This window comes from Dama dama, chromosome 16 (assembly GCF_033118175.1).
Source record: "Dama dama isolate Ldn47 chromosome 16, ASM3311817v1, whole genome shotgun sequence".
Classification (NCBI taxonomy): Eukaryota; Metazoa; Chordata; class Mammalia; order Artiodactyla; family Cervidae; genus Dama; species Dama dama.
In genome coordinates, this window is record NC_083696.1 from 37546205 (window position 1) to 37566438 (window position 20234).

The 20234-nt window shown below is 44.1% G+C and overlaps 1 non-coding gene across 1 annotated transcript; it reads right to left on the minus strand.

Moving 5' to 3' along the window:
- Positions 1 to 15039: 15039 nt before the first annotated feature.
- LOC133071529 (U6 spliceosomal RNA) lies at positions 15040 to 15146 on the minus strand. The gene has a single exon (XR_009696469.1). It is a non-coding gene; the product is annotated as a U6 spliceosomal RNA (small nuclear RNA).
- Positions 15147 to 20234: the final 5088 nt, after the last annotated feature.

Here is a 20234-nt window from a genome sequence, read left to right on the forward strand (position 1 = left end):
AGGCCCGAGCACTTGTCTCATGCATCCCACCTGGGCTGGTGATCTGTTTCACCATAGATAATATACATGCTGTTCTTTCAAAACATCCCACCCTCACCTTCTCCCACAGAGTTCAAAAGTCTGTTCTGTATTTCTCTGTCTCTTTTTCTGTTTTGCATATAGGGTTATCGTTACCATCTTTCTAAATTCCATATATATGCGTTAGTATACTGTATTGGTGTTTATCTTTCTGGCTTACTTCACTCTGTATAATGGGCTATAGTTTCATCCATCTCATTAGAACTGATTCAAATGAATTCTTTTTAATGGCTGAGTAATATTCCATGGTGTATATGTACCACAGCTTCCTTATCCATTCGTCTGCTGATGGGCATCTAGGTTGCTTCCATGTCCTGGCTATTATAAACAGTGCTGCGATGAACATTGGGGTGCACGTGTCTCTTTCAGATCTGGTTTCCTCAGTGTGTATGCCCAGAAGTGGTATTGCTGGGTCATATGGCAGTTCTATTTCCAGTTTTTTAAAAAAATCTCCACACTCTTCTCCATAGTGGCTGTACTAGTTTGCATTCCCACCAACAGTGTAAGAGGGTTCCCTTTTCTCCACACCCTCTCCAGCATTTATTGCTTGTAGACTTTTGGATAGCAGCCATCCTGACTGGCGTGTAATGGTACCTCATTGTGGTTTTGATTTGCATTTCTCTGATAATGAGTGATGTTGAGCATCTTTTCATGTGTTTGTTAGCCATCTGTATGTCTTCTTTGGAGAAATGTGGGACTTCAGAATCTCACAGGAAAGTGTACACAGGCATAATTGGAAAGTTTGGCAATATCTAATTTAATTTTTACAACAATCCTACTTTGGCCGCCTGATGCGAAGAGCCATCTCATTGGAAAAGACCCTGATGCTGGGAAGGGTTGAGGGCAAGAGGAGAAAGGGATGACAGAGGATGAGATGGTTGGATGGCATCACTGACTCAATGAACATGAGTCTGAGCAAACTCTGGGAGATAGTGAAGGACAGGGAAGCCAGATGTGCTGTAGTCCGTGGGGTCACAAGGAGTCAGACATGACTTAGCAACAGAACAACAACAATAAGGCCATTACTATTAGCATCCGCACTTTATTTTTATGGCTGAGCCACACAGCTTGAGGGATCTTTGTTCCCTGACCAGGGATTGAACCCAGTCCCACGGCAGTGAAAGTGCTGAGTCTTAACCACTGGACTGCCTAGCATCCCCATTTTGGAGATGAGAAAATTAAGATTTAAGATGACTAAGTAACTGCTCAAAGGCCAGGCAGCCCCAGGGAACAGCTCTATCCACATACAACCATCTGGCTCAGAGACTGAATTTCTGAGTCAACCTTTAGTCCTGGGCTTCATCCATTGAATCTCAACTATTAATAGTCAAAAAGAGCAGCAAAGAGAACAGTGGAAGGAAAGATTCAGGGGGCTGCTCTGACAAATATATTTTTAAAAGCCACCTTGATAAGATGAAACTCAAAAAGACTTTCCCAATTGTCATAAATACAAAATACAAAACTAGGATTGGGTATGACACATTCAAGGTATCACTGAGATTTTCAACCATAAAAATAATGAGTAACTTGGAAAATTTTAGGTTTCTGAGCATGGAAATGCTGGCTCGGTAATCTTCCAAGGAAGTGACCGCAGGTCTCTGACCCACATAGGGCAACCCCCTTCACGTCTAACCCAGGGCATACACACCACCAGCCCTCAGCACTGGCAACATGTCTGCCAGACACAAGCTTGGGGCTCGAATGACTTGGCCAAAACCCTTTGAAGTCACAAACCATGTGGACATGAACCTGCCCTCTGACCATGACTGTGTGAATGTGCGTGTACATGCCTATGTGTATAGGCTTCCCCGGTGGCTCAGATGGTAAAGAATCTGCCTGCAATGCAGGAGACCCAGGTTTGATCTCTAGGTCAGGAAGATCCCCTGGAGAAGGGATGGCAACTCGCTCTAGTATTCTTGCCTGGAGAATCCCACGGACAGAGGAACCTGGCAGGCTACAGTTCATGGGATCACAAAGAACTGGACATGAATGAGTGGCTAACACACCTGTATGCGTGTGTGTTCATGTATATATACACTTGTATACACACACTTATCCATGTATACATAGGCGTGTACACACAGATGTGAGTACACGTTATACATTCCTATATGCTCATGTGCATGTGAGCTCACATATGTGTACACATGTGCTGTAAGCTGTGCACACATGCATGTCCACATCCATGTACACGCACATGTAATACAATGAACACACACATGCCTCCACACATACACATGTGTGTACACAGAGACGCACATGTATACAATCCTCACGTGCATGTTTCCATTCACACACCTGTATGCAGAGACACATGTACATAGTACACCTATGCCCTTGTATATACACATGCACACACAGATCTGGGACAGGCAGTCTTTCCTGCAGTCTGCTCAGTCTGACCCAGGCAGAACATAGCACTCTTTCATTGACCATTGTTCTCTGTACAAAAACAAACTCCCAGCCAAGTTTGACTTTCTTTTGTGACTTGCATGCAACTTCCATCTGAGCGCTGTTGGAAAGACTCTTGAGCCTGACAGGCAAAGTGGAAGAAGCTGATGTCACTTCTATGAGTTGCTGCAGATGGCCTGAGCAGGTCAACAGAAAGGGCCAGACCTCAGAGGCCAGAGCCCGTGCCGAGGACTCTGCCCCTAGAGCCTGCCTCCACTGTGTGAGCAGCCCCTTCCTTCCCCGGGCTGAATCCACAATCCCCAAACCCTCTCTTTCCTGAACCCCTAAACCTTGAGGAAGCAAAGAGTTTTATGACAAGTTTTGTTAGCGATACCTCCTGTGCACAGTCTCTGGGATAAGTCAGTGCTATGAACCCCATTTTACAGGGAGAGGAAACAGATCCAGAGAGGGCAAGTGCTTCACTCAAGTTCACACAGCATGTGTGGGGCGGCAGTGGGACAGTTAGCTGCAGACTGCCTATTGGGCCAAGACACAAGGATTCATGATGCAGGGTTCTAGGGACTTCACACTGAAGGTTCTGGAACTCAGACCTCAGGAGGCCAGAGATGGACACAGGGGCAACCTCCAAAATCTTCCCTGCTGGGTAACACTGCCCCACCCCCACTCCCCATCTGCCCCACCTTCCTTTTGTTTCTCTAGCTGGATAAAATATTCCAGTTGCCCAAACATAGCTAGGTAATGGCTTTTAAAGAACTTCAATAGCTATAGGACCTTGTGGCATCATCAGCTACATCCCAAGGGAGAACAGAAAGAAACTGGATTATAGACTGCCTTGATTTCTCTTCTCAGTTCAGTTCAGTTCAGTGGCTCAGTCGTGTCTGACTCTTTGCAACCCCATGGCCTGCAGCACGCCAGGCCTCCCAGTCCATCACCAACTCCCAGAGTTTACTCAACCTCATGTCTATTGAGTCGGTGATGCCATCCAACCATCTCATCCTCTGTCGTCCCCTTCTCCTCCCGCCTTCAATCTTTCCCAGCATCAGGGTCTTTTCAAATGACTCAGTTCTTCACATCAGGTGGCCAAAGTATTGGAGTTTCAGCTTCAGCATAAGTCCTTCCAATGAACATTCAGGACATAGAAGTTAAACAAGCAGGGTGAAAATATACAGCCTTGACGGACTCCTTTCCTGATTTGGAACCAGTCTGTTGTTCCATGTCCAGTTCTGACTGTTGCTTCTTGACCTGCATACAGATTTCTGAGACAGATCAGGTGATCTGGTATTCCCATCTCTCTCAGAATTTTCCACAGTTTGTTGTGATCCACATAATCAAAGGCTTTGGCATAGTCAATAAAACAGAAGTAGATGTTTTTCTGGAACTCTCTTGCTTTTTCGATGATCCAACGGATGTTGGCAATTTGATCTCTGGTTCTTCTGCCTTTTCTAAATCCAGCTTGAACATCTCGAAGTTTTCTGTTCACGTACTGTTGAAGCCTGACTTGGAGAATTTTGAGCATTACTTTGCTAGTGTGTGAGATGAGTGCAATTGTGTGGTGGTTTGCGCATTGTTTGGCATTGCCTTTCTTTGGGATTGGAATGAAAACTGACCTTTTCCAGTCCTGTGGCCACAGCTGAGTTTTCCAAATTTGCTGGCATACTGACTGCAGCACTTTCACAGCATCATCTTTTAGGATTTGAAATAGCTCAACTGGAATTCCATCACCTCCACTAGCTTTGTTCATGGTAATGCTTCCTAAGGCAACCTTGACTTTGCTTTCCAGGATGTCTGGCTCTAAGTGAGTGATCACACCATCGTGGTTATCTGGGTCATGAAGATCTTTTTTGTTAGTTCTTCTGTGTATTCTTGCCACCTCTTCTGAATATCTTCTGCTTCTGTTAGGTCCATACCATTTCTGTCCTTTATTGTGCCCATCTTTGCACGAAATGTTCTCTTGGTATGTCTAATTTTCTTGAAGAGATCTCTAGTCTTTCCCATTCTATTGTTTTTGTCTGTTTCTTTGCACTGATCACCAAGGAAGGCTTTCTCATCTCTCCCTGCTATTCTTTGGAACTCTGCTTTCAGATGGGAATGTCTTTCCTTTTCTCCTTTGCCTTTAGTTTCTCTTCTTTTCTCAGCAATTTGAAATGAGCATAGAGATTTCAAGCCTGAATATTAAAAAGAAACAATCAAAGAGGCAGGCTCAAGTTTCTCATGACAGACTGGGAAGTTGGATACAAAATCAACATTTCGTGTCTAGCCTTTTACTTTGCATTTTATTTTTAATCTTAATTATAAAATGGAAATTGAGTGTAATGGATTGTTTCAGATAGCACGCTGGAGGGGCGTAGTTTATCCTGGTGTACCCCCCCAGAGTGCTATATCTGCATGATCATTTTCTTCGAGTGCTACACTGTTTAACTCTTGGGAAGCACATGTTAAGAGCTTCCTGGCACACAGCGAGCAGTCCATAATATTAGTTATGCTGTTAATGTATTATTGTCATCATTCTACAGATACCAAGATAAAGCTCTGAGCTAGTCATTAGAAATTGTAAGAGGCATGCTTCTATTATAAACTACCTGATGACTCTAAATGAGTCCGTTTATCTTTTTTATGTCTGCTTAAAATGCAGATAATATTACCTGCACATCCTGCCCAATGGGCAATGTTATGGGACTCAAATGAGAAACTCAACATCCAAGATTGCTGAGAAATAGGAATTATTTTGCTGGTTCTGTTATTTTTCTTCCTCTAACTCTGTGCTCTCCCCCCACACGTGGCTATTTAAATGTAAATTAATTAAAATGAAATATCATTGAGGATCCAGTTTCTCAGCCATGCTAGCAACACTTCCACATGCGGCTGATGGCTGCCATATTGGACTGCACAGGTGACTACTCTTTGTCCTTAATGCAAATGTTTGCCCTCTATCTTCTGCTTCTAGGCCCCCTTGTGGATTAGGTAGGGAAGACTTAAGTTTTAAAATAGAGTCTTTATCTATATATATCTTTATCTTTATAATAGCTATAAAATATTAAAAACTCCAAGCTCTGCTCTCTTTGGTATGGAATGGTACCATTTCCAGTGGGAAATGGACCCTGATGGTTTGTCTTGACCTCTCTGCAGCCTCTTGCCCAGACCCCTGCGCGTTTTCAGACAACTGGAAGGGTTGGGGTGTTGTAAGAAGTAATGAAAGGAAAGAAAGCTAATAAGGGTAACAAGGGTTAAATCCCCATGTCTTCATGAGTGTGGTATTCTTACCATCCTGTCACTGTGATATTTATTATTATCAAATGTAATCACCCAACTTTCAATTAATTAATTTTTAATAATTATTTTTTGTATTACTTTTTTCCTCCCAGTTTTGAGATATAATTGGCATATAGCCCTGAATAAGTTTAAGGTATAAAGATTTGATTTAAATATTTTGTGAAGTGATTATTGCAATAAATTTAGTGAACATTCATCATATCATATAAGTACAAAATTAAAGAAACAGAAAAATATTTTTTTTTTCTTTGTGATGAGAACTCTTAGGACTCACTCTCTTAACTTTCATGTATTACATACAATAGTGTTAATTATATTTATTATCCTGCTCACTATGCCCCTAGTACTTATTTATCTTATAACCGGAAGTTTGTACCTTTTGACCATGTTCATCCTATCCCGCTCCCCTGACTCTCTTGAGCTTTTAATTTATATTACTCCCAAGGACCTTCAGATTCTTTCATACTCGTTAAATAAATTTCAAGTGGCAGCAGCCTGAAACTATTTCCACAGCCACCCTCTTATCTACACCAGTAATTGGGCGTCTGTTACCCTAACCATAGGTGAGAAAGGGTTTGCTGAAGGTTCTGAACATAGTGTAGCTGACTGGTGAATATCAGTAGTCTGCTGGAGTCATTACTATAGCTACCAGGACACTTTGGTGAAAAAATACACGACTAGTACACTGTAGTGTTTCAACTGTGGTTAAACTACATCCATGCCACTTCTTGATTTCATCCAGCACATAAAACTGTGGGCTGGGGTTTATTTGTGTGGTTGCCATGAAGGGAATCATCTCTATGATTCCTTCCGGATCAAAGGAGCACTTCTCTTGTTGTTGTTCAGTCGCTCAGTCGTGTCCGTCTCTTTGCAACCCCATGGACTGCAGCACGCCAGGCCTCCCTGTCCATCACCAACTCCCGGAGTTTACTCAAACCCATGTCCATCGAGTCGGTGATGCCATCCAACCATCTCATCCTCTGTCGTCCCCTTCTCCTCCTGCCTTCAATCTTTCCCAGCACCAGGGGCTTTTCCAATGAGTCAGCTCTTTGCATCAGGTAGGCAAAGTATTGGAGCTTCAGCTTCCACATCAGTCCGTATTTCTCTTGGCTGTTGGTTATTATTTAGTCAAGTCAGCTGGGGAAGTTTGAGGAAATGCTGACTTTCTTCATTACCTTTGGAAAAGGCTCACGATAGATCTGTATACTCTGTGAAGTCCCAGTGACCACATTTCTCTTTTATTTACAGGAAGCAGTTGCAAGGACAAAGCTAACACAGTGCAGTGAACCACACGACCAACATCATGGTGTGAGCAAAGTTTGTTACAGACGGAAATCATACGTGTAAGGCTATCAAAGGCTTACAGATGTTCAGGAATGAAAAACTGACTTGGGTATACCTTGTCTTTTCCATTAATGGTTTTCCCAAGATATTGAGTATGGTTCCCTGTGCTAGACAGTAGGACCTTTCCATTTGTTCATTCTATACTCAACCGTCTGCATCTGCTAATTCCAAACTCCCAATCCCAAGTACACTTGGCTATATATTTTATTTTTAAACTTTATTTGTTTTTGGCTGCACTGGGCCTTTGTTGCTACACGCAGGCTTTCTCTAGCTGCAGCAGCGGGGGCTGCTCTTTGTTGCAATGCATGGGCTTCTCAATCTGGTGGCTTTTCCTGTTGCAGCACGAAGGCTCCGTAGTGGTGATGCACAGGCTTAACTGCTCTGCGGCATGTGGGATCTTCCTGGACCAGGGATCGAACCCGTGTCCTCTGCATTTTCAGAGAGATTCTTATCCGCTGGACCAGCAGGGAAGTCCCAGGTATGTCTTTTAGACAGCAAATGCACTTTTGGTGAATAACTGATTTAGGAAAATCTACCAGTTGTCTTCTTACTTTCCTATCTGACATTTATTAGGAAAGGACAGACATTTTAACATAATTCCCAGCAGCCTCTGCTTTCTAAAACAACATTTCTGACCCACTGTTGGTCTATAGTGTCCTTGATGTTAAAAAAAGTTCAACTTTTAAAGGCTTGTTTCTGCTAGTTGTTTGGCTTTGACATACCCATACTCATTATAACCCAGATTTTCATTTGGTAGAAGGGAATAATTCTCCTTTCTGTTCTTACATGGATATTGTAAGGTCAAATATGGGATAATATTGGGTTGGCCAAAAAGTTAATTTGGGGTTTTGGTAATATCTGACAGAGAAGCCTGAACAAACTTTTGGGCCAACCCTATAGATGAGAAAGCGCTTTGAAAACATTAAAAGATGCAACACAAATATCAATACAACTTGAGAGAACTTCCCTGGCGGTCCAATGGCCAAGCCTCTAAGCTCCCAATGTCCTAGGCCTGGGTTCGATCCTTGGTTGGGGAACTATATTCTACATGCCACAATGAAAAGATCCTGCATGCCACAACTAAGACCCACTGCAGAAAAATAAATAAGTAAACACATTAAAAAAGAAAAAAAAAAAAAAAAGAAGGAAGGAGTGGCAAGACCCAGTACCATGTGCTAGGAAGAGCCCGAGAGTTTGTATGAGGATGGAGTCTGAGGACACTGGATCAAGATGGGGAGAACATGAAGTAGGGTGAAGGAGAGCATGTGAATTGGGAGGCACACTGCAGTATTAATACCTTGGCAAAGACCCAGGAATCCTGGGACTTGGGGATCATGAGAGATACCGCTAACACACTTAGGATGGTTTGGGGGAAGTTTGCATAAGACAGTGGAAGACAGAATCAAAAACTTCAGTGAAGGACTTCCCTGGTAGTCCAGTGGTTGAGAATCTGCCTGCCAATGTAGGGGGCACAGATTTGATCCCTGGTGCAGGAAGATCTCACATGCCTCTGCATCTGGAACCTGTGTTCTGTGACAAGAGAAGCTACCACAATGAGAAGCCCATGCATTGCAAGCCCACACTCACGGCAACTAGAGAAAGCCTGCTTGCAGCAACGAAGACCCAGTGCAGCCAAAAGTTAGTATATAAATAAATAGATGTAATTAATTTATAAAAAGCTTCATTGAAGAGGGCATGCTACATAAGACTGGAAGACTCCCCAACCCATCATGTGCTCTGGGAGGGCCTGGAAGGCATGCTGTTCACCAAGGCAATGAGAAATGAGCTGGTTGAGCTGGTGCTAGTGCTGCCAACATCACTGAGACATTCAGGAGGGCTTTGTCTACCGGTCAGAGCAAATGGCAGGAGATGCTGTTAGGTGACTGGGCTTCCATAGCAACAGGGATGCAAAGATCCTTCAAGGGCAGGGGCCAAATGGAGGTAGATAGCCATTGGAGGCATCATCAGCAATGCTGGAGGTGACATCACTCAGGGGGCCAGACCCAGGGGAGCAACAGAGATAATGAAGAGAGCATGGAATTATGTCAGCGAGCCAGAGGGCCCCCGCATATTGTCACGAAGTTGTTCACGTCTTCATAACATGCTGAGACCATTAGCTCCAGAGCCCACCAAACTCAAAATTCTAAATTGAAAGCATCCAGTTGCTTTCAATAGAGCCCCAGTAGATTTTTAGCTACGTAGAGCCTGCTCACTTGGCATACTCTGCAAAATATCCCAAGCCCACATCTGCCAGCCACAGACAAGACGGGTCCTGGAACTGTAACACCCAGAGACCCCCTGCCGTGCTGCCGAGTGACATCTCCCACACACCTAAGCCCCCTCTGGGTCCGCTCTCCCCTGCGAGTTCTCTTGCCTTTCTCCCCTCTCCCTGCCTCCGGGAGGTTTATGCGAGGCACCCGCGACTCCCTGCCCATCAAAGCACTGCCCAAAGCAAGCGCGCTGTGTGCTACTGCCCCCTGGTGGTCACATATTTTCTTGTGTTAGTCACTTCAGTCCTGTTGACTCTGCGACCCCATGGACTGCAGCCCACCCACCAGGCTCCTCCTGTCCATGGGATTTCCCATCTGAAGTGGGCTGCCATGCCCTCCTCCAAGGGATCTTCCTGACCCGGGGATTGAACCTGGGTCTCCTGCACTGCAGGCAGATTCTTTACTGTCTGAGCCATTAAGGAAGCCCTTTTTCTTGCTCAGCCCCTACATCCTTCAACTGGGTACAGGCATCCAGAGGGACAAGACAGATGAGCAGCCAGCAGGGGTATCACTCAGTCTGCGGAATAACACTTCTGCTTTACTGACAACGCCAAAGCTTTTGATGGTGTGGATCACAATAAACTGTGGAAAATTCTGAAAGAGATGGGAATACCAGACCACCTGACCTGCCTCTTGAGAAACCTGTATGCAGGTCAGGGAGCAACAGTAAGAACTGGACATGGAACAACAGACTGGTTCCAAATAGGAAAAGGAGTCCGTCAAGGCTGTATATTGTCATCCTGCTTATTTAACTTATATGCAGAGTACATCATGAGAAATGCTGGGCTGGAGGAAGCACAAGCTGGAATCAAGATTGCCGGGAAAAATAAATGGCCCAATCAAACAATGGGCCAAAGAACTAAACAGACATTTCTCCAAAGAAGACATACAGATGGCTAACAAACACATGAAAAGATGCTCAACATCACTCATTATCAGAGAAATGCAAATCAAAACCACAATGAGGTACCATTACACGCCAGTCAGGATGGCTGCTATCCAAAAGTCTACAAGCTAAATGCTGGAGAGGATGTGGAGAAAAGGGAACCCTCTTACACTGTTGGTGGGAATGCAAACTAGTACAGCCACTATGGAGAACAGTGTGAAGATTCCTTAAAAAACTGGAAATAGAACTGCCATATGACCCAGCAATCCCACTTCTGGGCATACACACCAAGGAAACTAGATCTGAAAGAGACACGTGTACCCCAATGTTCATCACAGCACTGTTTACAATTGCCAGGACATGGAAGCAACCTAGATGCCCATCAGCAGACGAATGGGTAAGGAAGCTGTGGTACATATACACAATGGAATATTACTCAGCCATTAAAAAGAATTCATTTGAATCAGTTTGAAGAGAGGGATGAAACTGGAGCCCATTATACAGAGTGAAGTAAGCCAGAAAGATAAAGACCAATACAGTATACTAACGCATATATATGGAATTTAGAAAGATGGTAACGATAAGCCTATATGCAAAACAGAAAAAGAGACGCAGATGTATAGAACAGACTTTGGGACTCTGTGGGAGAAGGCGAGGGTGGGATGATCTGAGAGAACAGCATTGAAACAAGTGTACTATCAAGGGTGAAACAGATCACCAGCCCAGGATGGATGCATGAGACAAGTGCTCAGGGCTGGTGCACTGGGAAGACCCAGAGGGATGGGATGGAGAGGGAGGTGGGAGGGGGGATCGGGATGGGGAACACATGTAAATCCATGGCTGATTCATGTCAATGTATGGCAAAAACCACTACAATATTGTAATTAGCCTCCAACTAATAAAAATAAATGAAGAGAAAAAAAAAGAACTGGTTTGATTTAAATTCTGCAAATTCACTAGAGAGATTCTGAGGACCTTGGAAGATGTATGCATCACTGTTGTTGTCGTTGTTCCTCACTTCTATAGAAGGAAGGTGGATTTGCATTTTAATTTTTAAATTATGTAGTACATCAACACATGATTCATGTACATTTTTAAAAATTTCAAAAAAAAAAGATTGCCAGGAGAAATATCAATAACCTCAGATATGCAGAAAATAACCCTTATGGCAGAAAGTGAAGAGGAACTAAAAAGCCTCTTAATGAAAGTGAAAGAGGAGAGTGAAAAAGTTGGCTTAAAGCTTAACATTCAGAAAACTACGATCATGGCATCTGGTCCCATCACTTCATGGGAAATAGATGGGTAGACAGTGGAAACAGTGTCAGACTTTATTTTTTTGAGCTCCAAAATCACTGCAGATGGTGACTACAGCCATGAAATTAAAAGACGCTTACTCCTTGGGAGGAAAGTTATGACCAACCTAGACAGCATATTAAAAAGCAGAGACATTACTTTGCCAACAAAGGTCCATCTGGTCAAGGCTATGGTTTTTCCAGTGGTCATGTATGGATGTGAGAGTTGGACTGTGAAGAAAGCTGAGCGCCGAAAAATCGATGCTTTTGAACTGTGGTGTTGGAGAAGACTCTTGAGAGTCCCTTGGACTGCAAGGAGATCCAACCAGTCCATCCTAAAGCAGATCAGTCCTGGGTGTTCATTGGATGGACTGATGCTGAAGCTGAAACTCCAGTACTTTGGTCACCTCATGAGAAGAGCTGACTCATTGGAAAAAGCCCTGATGCTGGGAGGGATTGGGGGCAGGAGGAGAAGGGGACAACAGAGGATGAGATGGTTGGATGGCATCACCAACTCGATGGACATGGGTTTAAGTAAACTCCGGGAGTTGGTGATGGACAGGGAGGCCTGGCGTGCTGCGATTCATGGGGTCGCAAAGAGTCGGACACGCCTGAGTGACTGAGCTGAACTGAACTGATTGCTTGGCCATTTGGGGCTCCTTGTGCTAAGAGACCAGCCGCCAAAGAAAGGGGTCACCATCCTGCCTGGGGGTTAATTGACCCTGATCACTGGGAGAAGGGAGGCTGCTGTTACTTAAGGGGAGCAGAGGGGGATGGATCTTTCTTACAAGTGGTCCTGTAGGGGAATCGCTTGGTACCCTCACCCTAACCCTAATTCTGATGGCAAATGGAAACGTCCAACAGCCATAGCCTGAGAGGGGTATGGTCACCAGAGACTCGAAGTTCTCATCAATGAGGTTCGCCCTGACCAGTGGAAGTGCTACTTGAAGGTGAGGGGACTCTCGAATGGGTAGTAGAGGAAGATGACGAGTATCAGCTATGGCCTTGAGTCCAGCTGCAGTTTGTCCCAGTGAGACCCCTCGGAACTTTTCAGATGGGACTGAACTTACTCTATGAAGGAGGGGATGGAGCAGCACCTTGGGCAGACAGCAGCCGCCACTGTGGCGAGCTACCCAGACCCTACCCTGGGCACACCCTAACTACTGGGCGTGCTGGCTGGTGAAGATCCACAGTGACGTCTCTGGGAGGGAATCGACCTTTATGGAAGGAAGCTGTCTCACCCTAGGTCATACTATCTTCCCACAGCCAGCATACATTCTGTGAGCAGAGGATGCTGCAGTGGAAAGGCAAAAGCTCCTTGCTTTGCTCTGGGACATCTCTGCAGGGCCATCCCAGCTTCAAAGTTCCCTGTGACCCATCAACTTTTCCCTCCGCCCAATCTTACTTCTCCCACTCAATCCCATATACTATTTTTTTAAAATTTATTCATTTATTTGGCTGCATCAGATCTCAGTTGCATCATATGGGATCTTTCGTTGCAGTGTGCAGGCTCAGTAGTGGTGGCCTGTGGGCTTAGTTGCTCCAAGGCATGTGGGCTCTTAGTTCCCGGATCAAGGATCAAACCCATGCCCCCTACGTTGCAAGGGAGATTCTTAACCACTGGACCAACTCATTTGAAGTCCGCCTCATTTACCGTTGACAAGATTCTTCAATCAGTTTCCCACATCCCACTCTCCATCTCAGCATTGGTTTCTGTGGGAATCCAAGCACATTATTTTTTCTCTCATTCTTTCATCCTACTCTTTTTTCCTCTCTCCTTCTTCTCTTTCTTCCCCATTTCCCTTATGCACAGAGTGACCATGTCTCCTTGTTTGCTGGGAAGAGTCCCACCTCACTCCTGCTGATCCAGTATCTCACCAGGCCAGTGTCTCCTTTAATCCTCAAAAGGGCCCTGATTTAGACTCTACAGTATGTGATCAAAATTCACTGAATTCATCTCTTCTTCATCACACACACATTCTTTACACTTATTATATTTTACTAGGTGCTGGGAATACAGACCTGAGTAAGAGATTCCAGTCGTCTGAGCACCAGACTCCAAATTCCTATTGAAATTGCCAAAAGAATATTATAATAAAAAGACACATTATAAGCTGGAAACCAGAGAAAGGTGCCATTCTCATACAATAAACTTAAAGGAATTTCTCCAAGATACATCGCAGGTGAGACTGGATTGAGGGGAGGGTCTGCCGAGACAGGTGTTTCCTCTGCGTTCGTTTCACACATTTTCTTCAGACGAAAAGCTACCCAGGGGCCAGTGGAAGTCACCCCACCGGCGTGTCCTAGCTCAGAGCAGTGGGAGACTGGAGACGATGCGAGGGAACCCCAGTTCTACCTGCGTGCCAGCACCATGCAATGGGTACTGCAAGACTTTCAGGGGCACCACTCCAGCCCTCACCTGTTTGGGGCTGCATCCTCAACACGGGATGGGCATCTGAGAGAGGCAGAGGAGACCCGGGATTAAAGGTCGCTGCCCCTTTAACATGAATTGTCCTAAGAAACATGAAAAAACTCTCAGACATAAGGATGAAGCTCTTTAGTATAGCAGTCTCTAGCTGCAGCTGGCTGCCTATTCTCCATAGACCCCTGGAGCTTAAATCTAGAAAAGGTAAATGTACAATCATTCTAAGTGTTTCACTTCTTCCATCACTGAGTCCTGGAGGAGCTGAAGTCCACACAAGACTCCACCTTGGACTTCCTCAGTGGTACAGTGGATAAGAATCCATCTGCCAGTGCAAAGGACACGGGTTCAATCCCTGGTCCAGAAAGATCCCACATGCCGTGGAGCAACTAAGCCCCTGAGTGGCAACTGCTGAGTCCAAGTGCCGCAGCTACTGAAGCCCGTGCGCCTAGAGCCTGTGCTCCCCGGACAGAGAAGCCACTGCAATGAGAAATCTGTGCACCACAATGAAGAGTAGCTCACCACAATTAGAGAAAAACCAGCACAGCAATGAAGACCCAGTGCAACCAAATAATAATAATAATAATAATAATAATAATAATGAATTACAAACTCCTATTACCTGAACACATAACAAAAATGGCTGAAATGTATCACTATCACATCTAAAAGATGGAGAAACTAAAGCACAGAATTGTGAAGAGACTTGTCCAGGGTCCTTGAATCTACTTCCCTTTGTCAGAAGAGCGATTACTGGCCATGCAACGTCTTTAGACATTTACAGAGGACTTGTAGTTAAAGAGAAAGAGAGAAATTTAATGAACCAGTGTAAAGACACTGGGAAAATGACACTCTGAAACAACTGTCATCACAATGAGAGTAGAGAATGTACTGGAAGTCAACACTTAATATCAACATTGTGTGAAAGGATTCTAAACAACACTTGGGGATTATTATCAAACTGAATTCTAATGGTGGTAGTGGTATCACTACAAAAATGATAAAATCCACATATCATTCCCCCCCAAAAAAATTACTCATATGTTGGTCAACTGAGAAATGTATCTAAATGAAGATCTGAAGATGGTATCAACGGTTTTCCTTGGGCAGGGACCATGTTAATTTTCTCTGTATCATTCCAATTTTAGTACATGTGCCATTGAAGTGAGTACGTATCAACTATTGTCAAAAGAAACTTTACTGGTAAAAAATTATTACCAGCCCATGTCAAAGTTGTATTTCAAACTTGCCATGAGGGAATAATGTCCTGAGTCAGTCACTTCAAAAGCTGGTCTCTTGGCAGAGAAATGGATAGAAAATGGTAGGTGCTGTAAGAAAGGGGTGCCAGTTAATATTACCAGATTCCTATCAAGGTCCACAACTCAGAGGGTGCTCGTGACCTCAGTAAAAGTTCTCCAAAAATTGCTCAAGAATGCTAATTATTTCCCAGAAGGAATTGTAAATTACATCACGTACAGAAAGGAGGTTCTGTCCCAAATAATTTGGGATACTTTTCTTTCTTACCATGTTACAATGTAACCATCACATTTTCATGGCTCACTTTAAGGGAGAAAACAAAATCTAGACTGTGCTCAGTTCAGCTCAGTTCAGTTGCTCAGTCATGTCCAGCTCTTTGCAACCCCATGGACTGCCTCACACCAGGCTTCCCTGTCCATCACCAACTCCCGGAGCTTGCTCAAACTCATGTCCATTGAGTCGGTGATGCCATTCAACAATCTCATCCTCATCATCCCCTTCTCCTCCTGCCTTCAATCTTTCCCAGCATCAGGGTCATTTCAAATGAGTCAGTTCTTCGCATCAGGTGGTCAAAGTGTTGGAACTTCAGCTTCAGCAACAGCCCTTCCAATGAATATTCAGTGACCCCACAAGAGACTGAGCCAGACTTGCCTGAGTGTGTCCAGGAGTCTCTGGCGGAGGCGTGGACAGACAGTGGCCTGCCGCAGAGTCAGGGGCACTGACTACAACAGTCCTGTGAGCTGTGGAGTCTGGCATAAGTGCTTTTGGAGAAGGTCACCATTAGTACCATTACCCCCACCATAGTTTGGCCTCAGGCCAAACTTCAGGGAGGGAACACAGCCCCACCCATCAACAGAAAATTGGATTAAATGTTTCCTGAGTATGGCTCTGCCCATCAAAGCAAGACCCAGATTCCCCCATGGCTAGTCCCTCCCATCAGGAAGCTTCCACAAGCCTCATCCTCACCCATCAGAGTGCAGACAGAATGAAAACCACAATCACAGAAAACTAACCAAACTGATCACATGGATCACTACCTTACATAACTCAATGAAACTATGAGCCATGTCGTGTAGGCATGACGGACCCACCCAAGACGGACGGGTCACGGTGGGGAGTTCTGACAAAACGTGGTCCACTGGAGAAGGGAATGGCAAATCACTTCAGCATTCTTGCCTTGAGAACCCCATGAACAGTATAAAAAGGCAAAAAGACCGTGTTAAGGCATGTAAATAGGAAAGCAAAAGCTCTAATCAAAACGTAGGAGTATTTCTTTGTGGACTTAAGGGCCAGAAAGAGCTCTTGAATAAGACCCTACAGGACAAAATGGATGCATTCCTATTTAAAACAGGACAACAGTGACAATAATGACCGATGACAGATTTAGAGTTAATATTTGTTGACATCTAAAATTGACGATGGATTAACATCTCGGCAGACAAGGTATTCCTGCAAATCATCTGCATCAACAGTAGCAGCAGCAAGAAGTATTAGCAACAACAATCACCAAGGCCGAGAACCCAGTGGGCAAAGGAGCCACTGGAGGGGACCCAGATGGTTAAAAAGTATCTGAAAAGATGCTCGCCAGCAGGAGCAATCAAAGAAATGCCAGCAACAGTGAGATGTAACTTCATAGCCAACATTAGAAAATCAGATAATACCAAGTTTTTGGTGCACTGTTGATGTAAGCCAAAATAGTCATGAGGAATAACAAACCAGAACACAAAATTCAGCTATGCAAATGGAACTGAGAAAATAAAATATGCATTCCTAGTTTCTAGATATCAGTTCAGTTCAGTTCAGTCGCTCAGTCGTGTCCGACTCTTTGCGACCCCATGAACCGCAGCACGCCAGGCCTCCCTGTCCATCACCAACTCCCGGAGTCCACCCAAACTCATGTCCATTCAGTCAGTGATGCCATCAAACCATCTCATCCTCTGTCGTCCCCTTCTCCTCCTGCCTTCAATCTTTCCCAGCATCAGGGTCTTTTCCAATGAGTCAGCTCTTCACATGAGGTGGCCAAAGTGTTGGAGTTTCAGCTTCAACATCAGTCCTTCCAATGAACACCCAGGACTGATCTCCTTTAGGATGGATTGGTTGGATCTCCTTGCATTCCTAGTTTCTAGATATATCCATCTAAATTTCCATTCCAATTTAAAAGTCTCAATATTTATTTAAAAATACAGTGACATTTCACATTTTGGGGAAAATACAGATTATGTAATAAATGCTATTGGTAAACCTAACCATTTGGTTACAGAAGTTTGACTTCTCCCTCATAATGTAAACCAAAATAAATTCCAGACGGCATATAGTTAATATATAAATAGCAAATATATTTTGAATAAAATGAGTGAATTAAATATTTAAATATATCTGCAACTAAACTTATATTCAAATTCTCTTCTAAGATTTTGGTCCTTATTGTTGAAAGTGAAACCAAGACCACAGCAAACACATCTACTTATTTAGGGAAATTTTTAATGGGAAAAGAAATTATAAAAAAATATAGGTCAATATTTAAATTATTTTAGAATAGGGAAGGATTACCTGGCAATGACAAAAGGAGGATATTATAATGGAAAAAAAGGATGGATGTAACTACATACAATTTATTTATTTAGGCCATGCCCTGGGGTAGGCAGAGCAGGGATCAAACCTGTGCCCCTGGCAGTGGAGGCTGTCCCAAACTACATGTAATCTAAAGACACCTTTATTTGTAGTGGGCTCAACTGATTGCCTAATCTGACTGCCATTTTCAACCCCCATCTCTGAGGCCTGTCACACAGAGGATGGAAAAATGGGTACTTGCTTTCTCAGCTACCTATCTGACCATGGATACCATTTAATTTAATCCTAACAGAGGAGACATAAAGGATGTTTCTGGAAAAACTTTTAAGGGGACAGAAACTTGTGGTACCTCTGTTCCTCTTGCTTCCTGCCTTGAATTTTTGCTATGGGAGTCTGCTGCTGTATGAACCATCTCATTACCAAAAGGCAATAAACATGAGACTGAAAACTCAGCATGCAAACGACAGTGAGATGAAGGGCAAAAGCATCAGGTGGTTAATGGCATTCGTGAGTGGTACCCAGGTGGCCCAGTGGTGAAGAATGCACTTGCAATGCAGGGGACACAGGTTTCATCCCTGGGTCAGAAAGATTCTCTGGAGAAGGAAATGGCAACCCACTCCAGTATTCTTGCCTGGGAAATTCCATGGACGGAGGAGCCTGGTGGGCCACAGTCCATGGAGTCGCAGAGGGTCGGACACGACTTAGTGAGTGAGCAACACTACCACCGAACTTGGGGCCATCTACCCTCAGATTTCTTGTTATGTCAGATATTTAAGTGTCTTTATAATTTAAGTCACTGCTATTTTAGTACTTGCACATTAAAAATTTTTAACTACATCTGTATCTGCCACCAAAAAATTACCATAAACACAATGAAGGGCAAACAAAGATTGGGGAAAATATTTGCAACATACATGATGAATTAGAATGTAACATCCTAATAAAACAGGAAATTGCAACACCCCCCAAAACGCAGTGGCCAAAAAATGAATGAAATATAATTTCTCCTTATTGGAAATTCATGAAATATAAATAAATATCAAATAAAAGAACCAAAAGACATTTGCAATCTATCAAACTGACAAATTTTTAAAACAAGAAAATAACTTCCAGGATTGAGCAAGATTGAGGGTGGGGGCAGGGAGAGAGTAAATATTGTGTTCCAAGAAGACAATTTATCACTCTGTATCAAGGTTTAAGAAAAATGCATAACCCTTGATCTTGCAATTTTACTTCTAGGACTTTATCTCACATAGTATGTGAAAAGCAAAATCTACAAAGATGTTCATCACAGTGTTATTTATTCTAATGGTGAAAAATCAGAAATAACTTAAATGTTCGACAATAGCAGTCAGTTAGACAACAGTGTAACTTTTTTGGAAAATGAAATAGTATGCCAATATTAAACGTTACTGTAGGAAAATATTTAGTTGTATGGAAAATATGCTATATTAAGTAAGCAGAAAAGTTACAAATCAGCATATATAAATCAGAAAGGTGAGAGAAAACCCATCCAAATATGAACAACCAGTCTTCGTTAGTTTGATTAGGCGTGGTTATGAATTTCTTTTGTTGTTTTGTTTCTATGCATATTTTTCTGCATTAAACATGCATTGTTTTTGCATAAAAGGTGCAGTTAATAAGGAGCTTCTAGGAGGCTTTAGTACTCTGGGATATAAAATTTCCGGAACCTCTTTCTTCCCCCGGGCCCCCTCCTTTCCTGCTCTCTGGGTCTGGTTTCTTTCGCCTCTTGTCTTCCCTGGTCAGCTTCGCTGAACGCGGCTTATCGGAAGCGCCATTCAGGAGTTCAGGTCTCGGAGACCGAGACCAGCACTCAGCGCTCGGAGAGCCGCGTCCCCGGCGGAGCGCGCAGCGCGCGGAGGGGCCCCCGGCTCCCCACCAATCAGCTGGCGACGGCCACCCCGGCCGGAGGACCTTTCCAGAACTCCTTGCATTTTCCTTCAATTCTCTGGAGGTTTTCGCGATTCCAGCACGCCTGCCCGCCTGCAATGGCCCCATAGCCAACCGCGCTCGCGTTCGGGGTGCGTGCAACCGGCCCACTGCGGCGGAAATGGCAGCGCTGGGTCCCCATCGCAGACTCCTAGCAAGTCCCAGCCCCTCCCCAGGAAAGGTCCCATAGAGTGCCTTCCAGGCCCTCTGACACCCGGAGGCACCAGATAGGTTCCAAAGCACATGGAAAGATAGTTCCATGTTTTTTTTTTTTAAACCAAACAAACAGCAACAAAAATAGCGCCCACTGCAGGGAACAGGCGGTGCGGGCCAAGGAACTAAGAAAAGCAAGTCAGAAATCCTGCTCCAGGAGCTCACTGGCAGGGTGGGGTCAGGCCGGGTGGTGGGGGAAAACCACCCTCACAGGAGACTCACAGGCCCTAGGGACGCTCAATGAGCCCATATCATCCTGCGCATTTTAC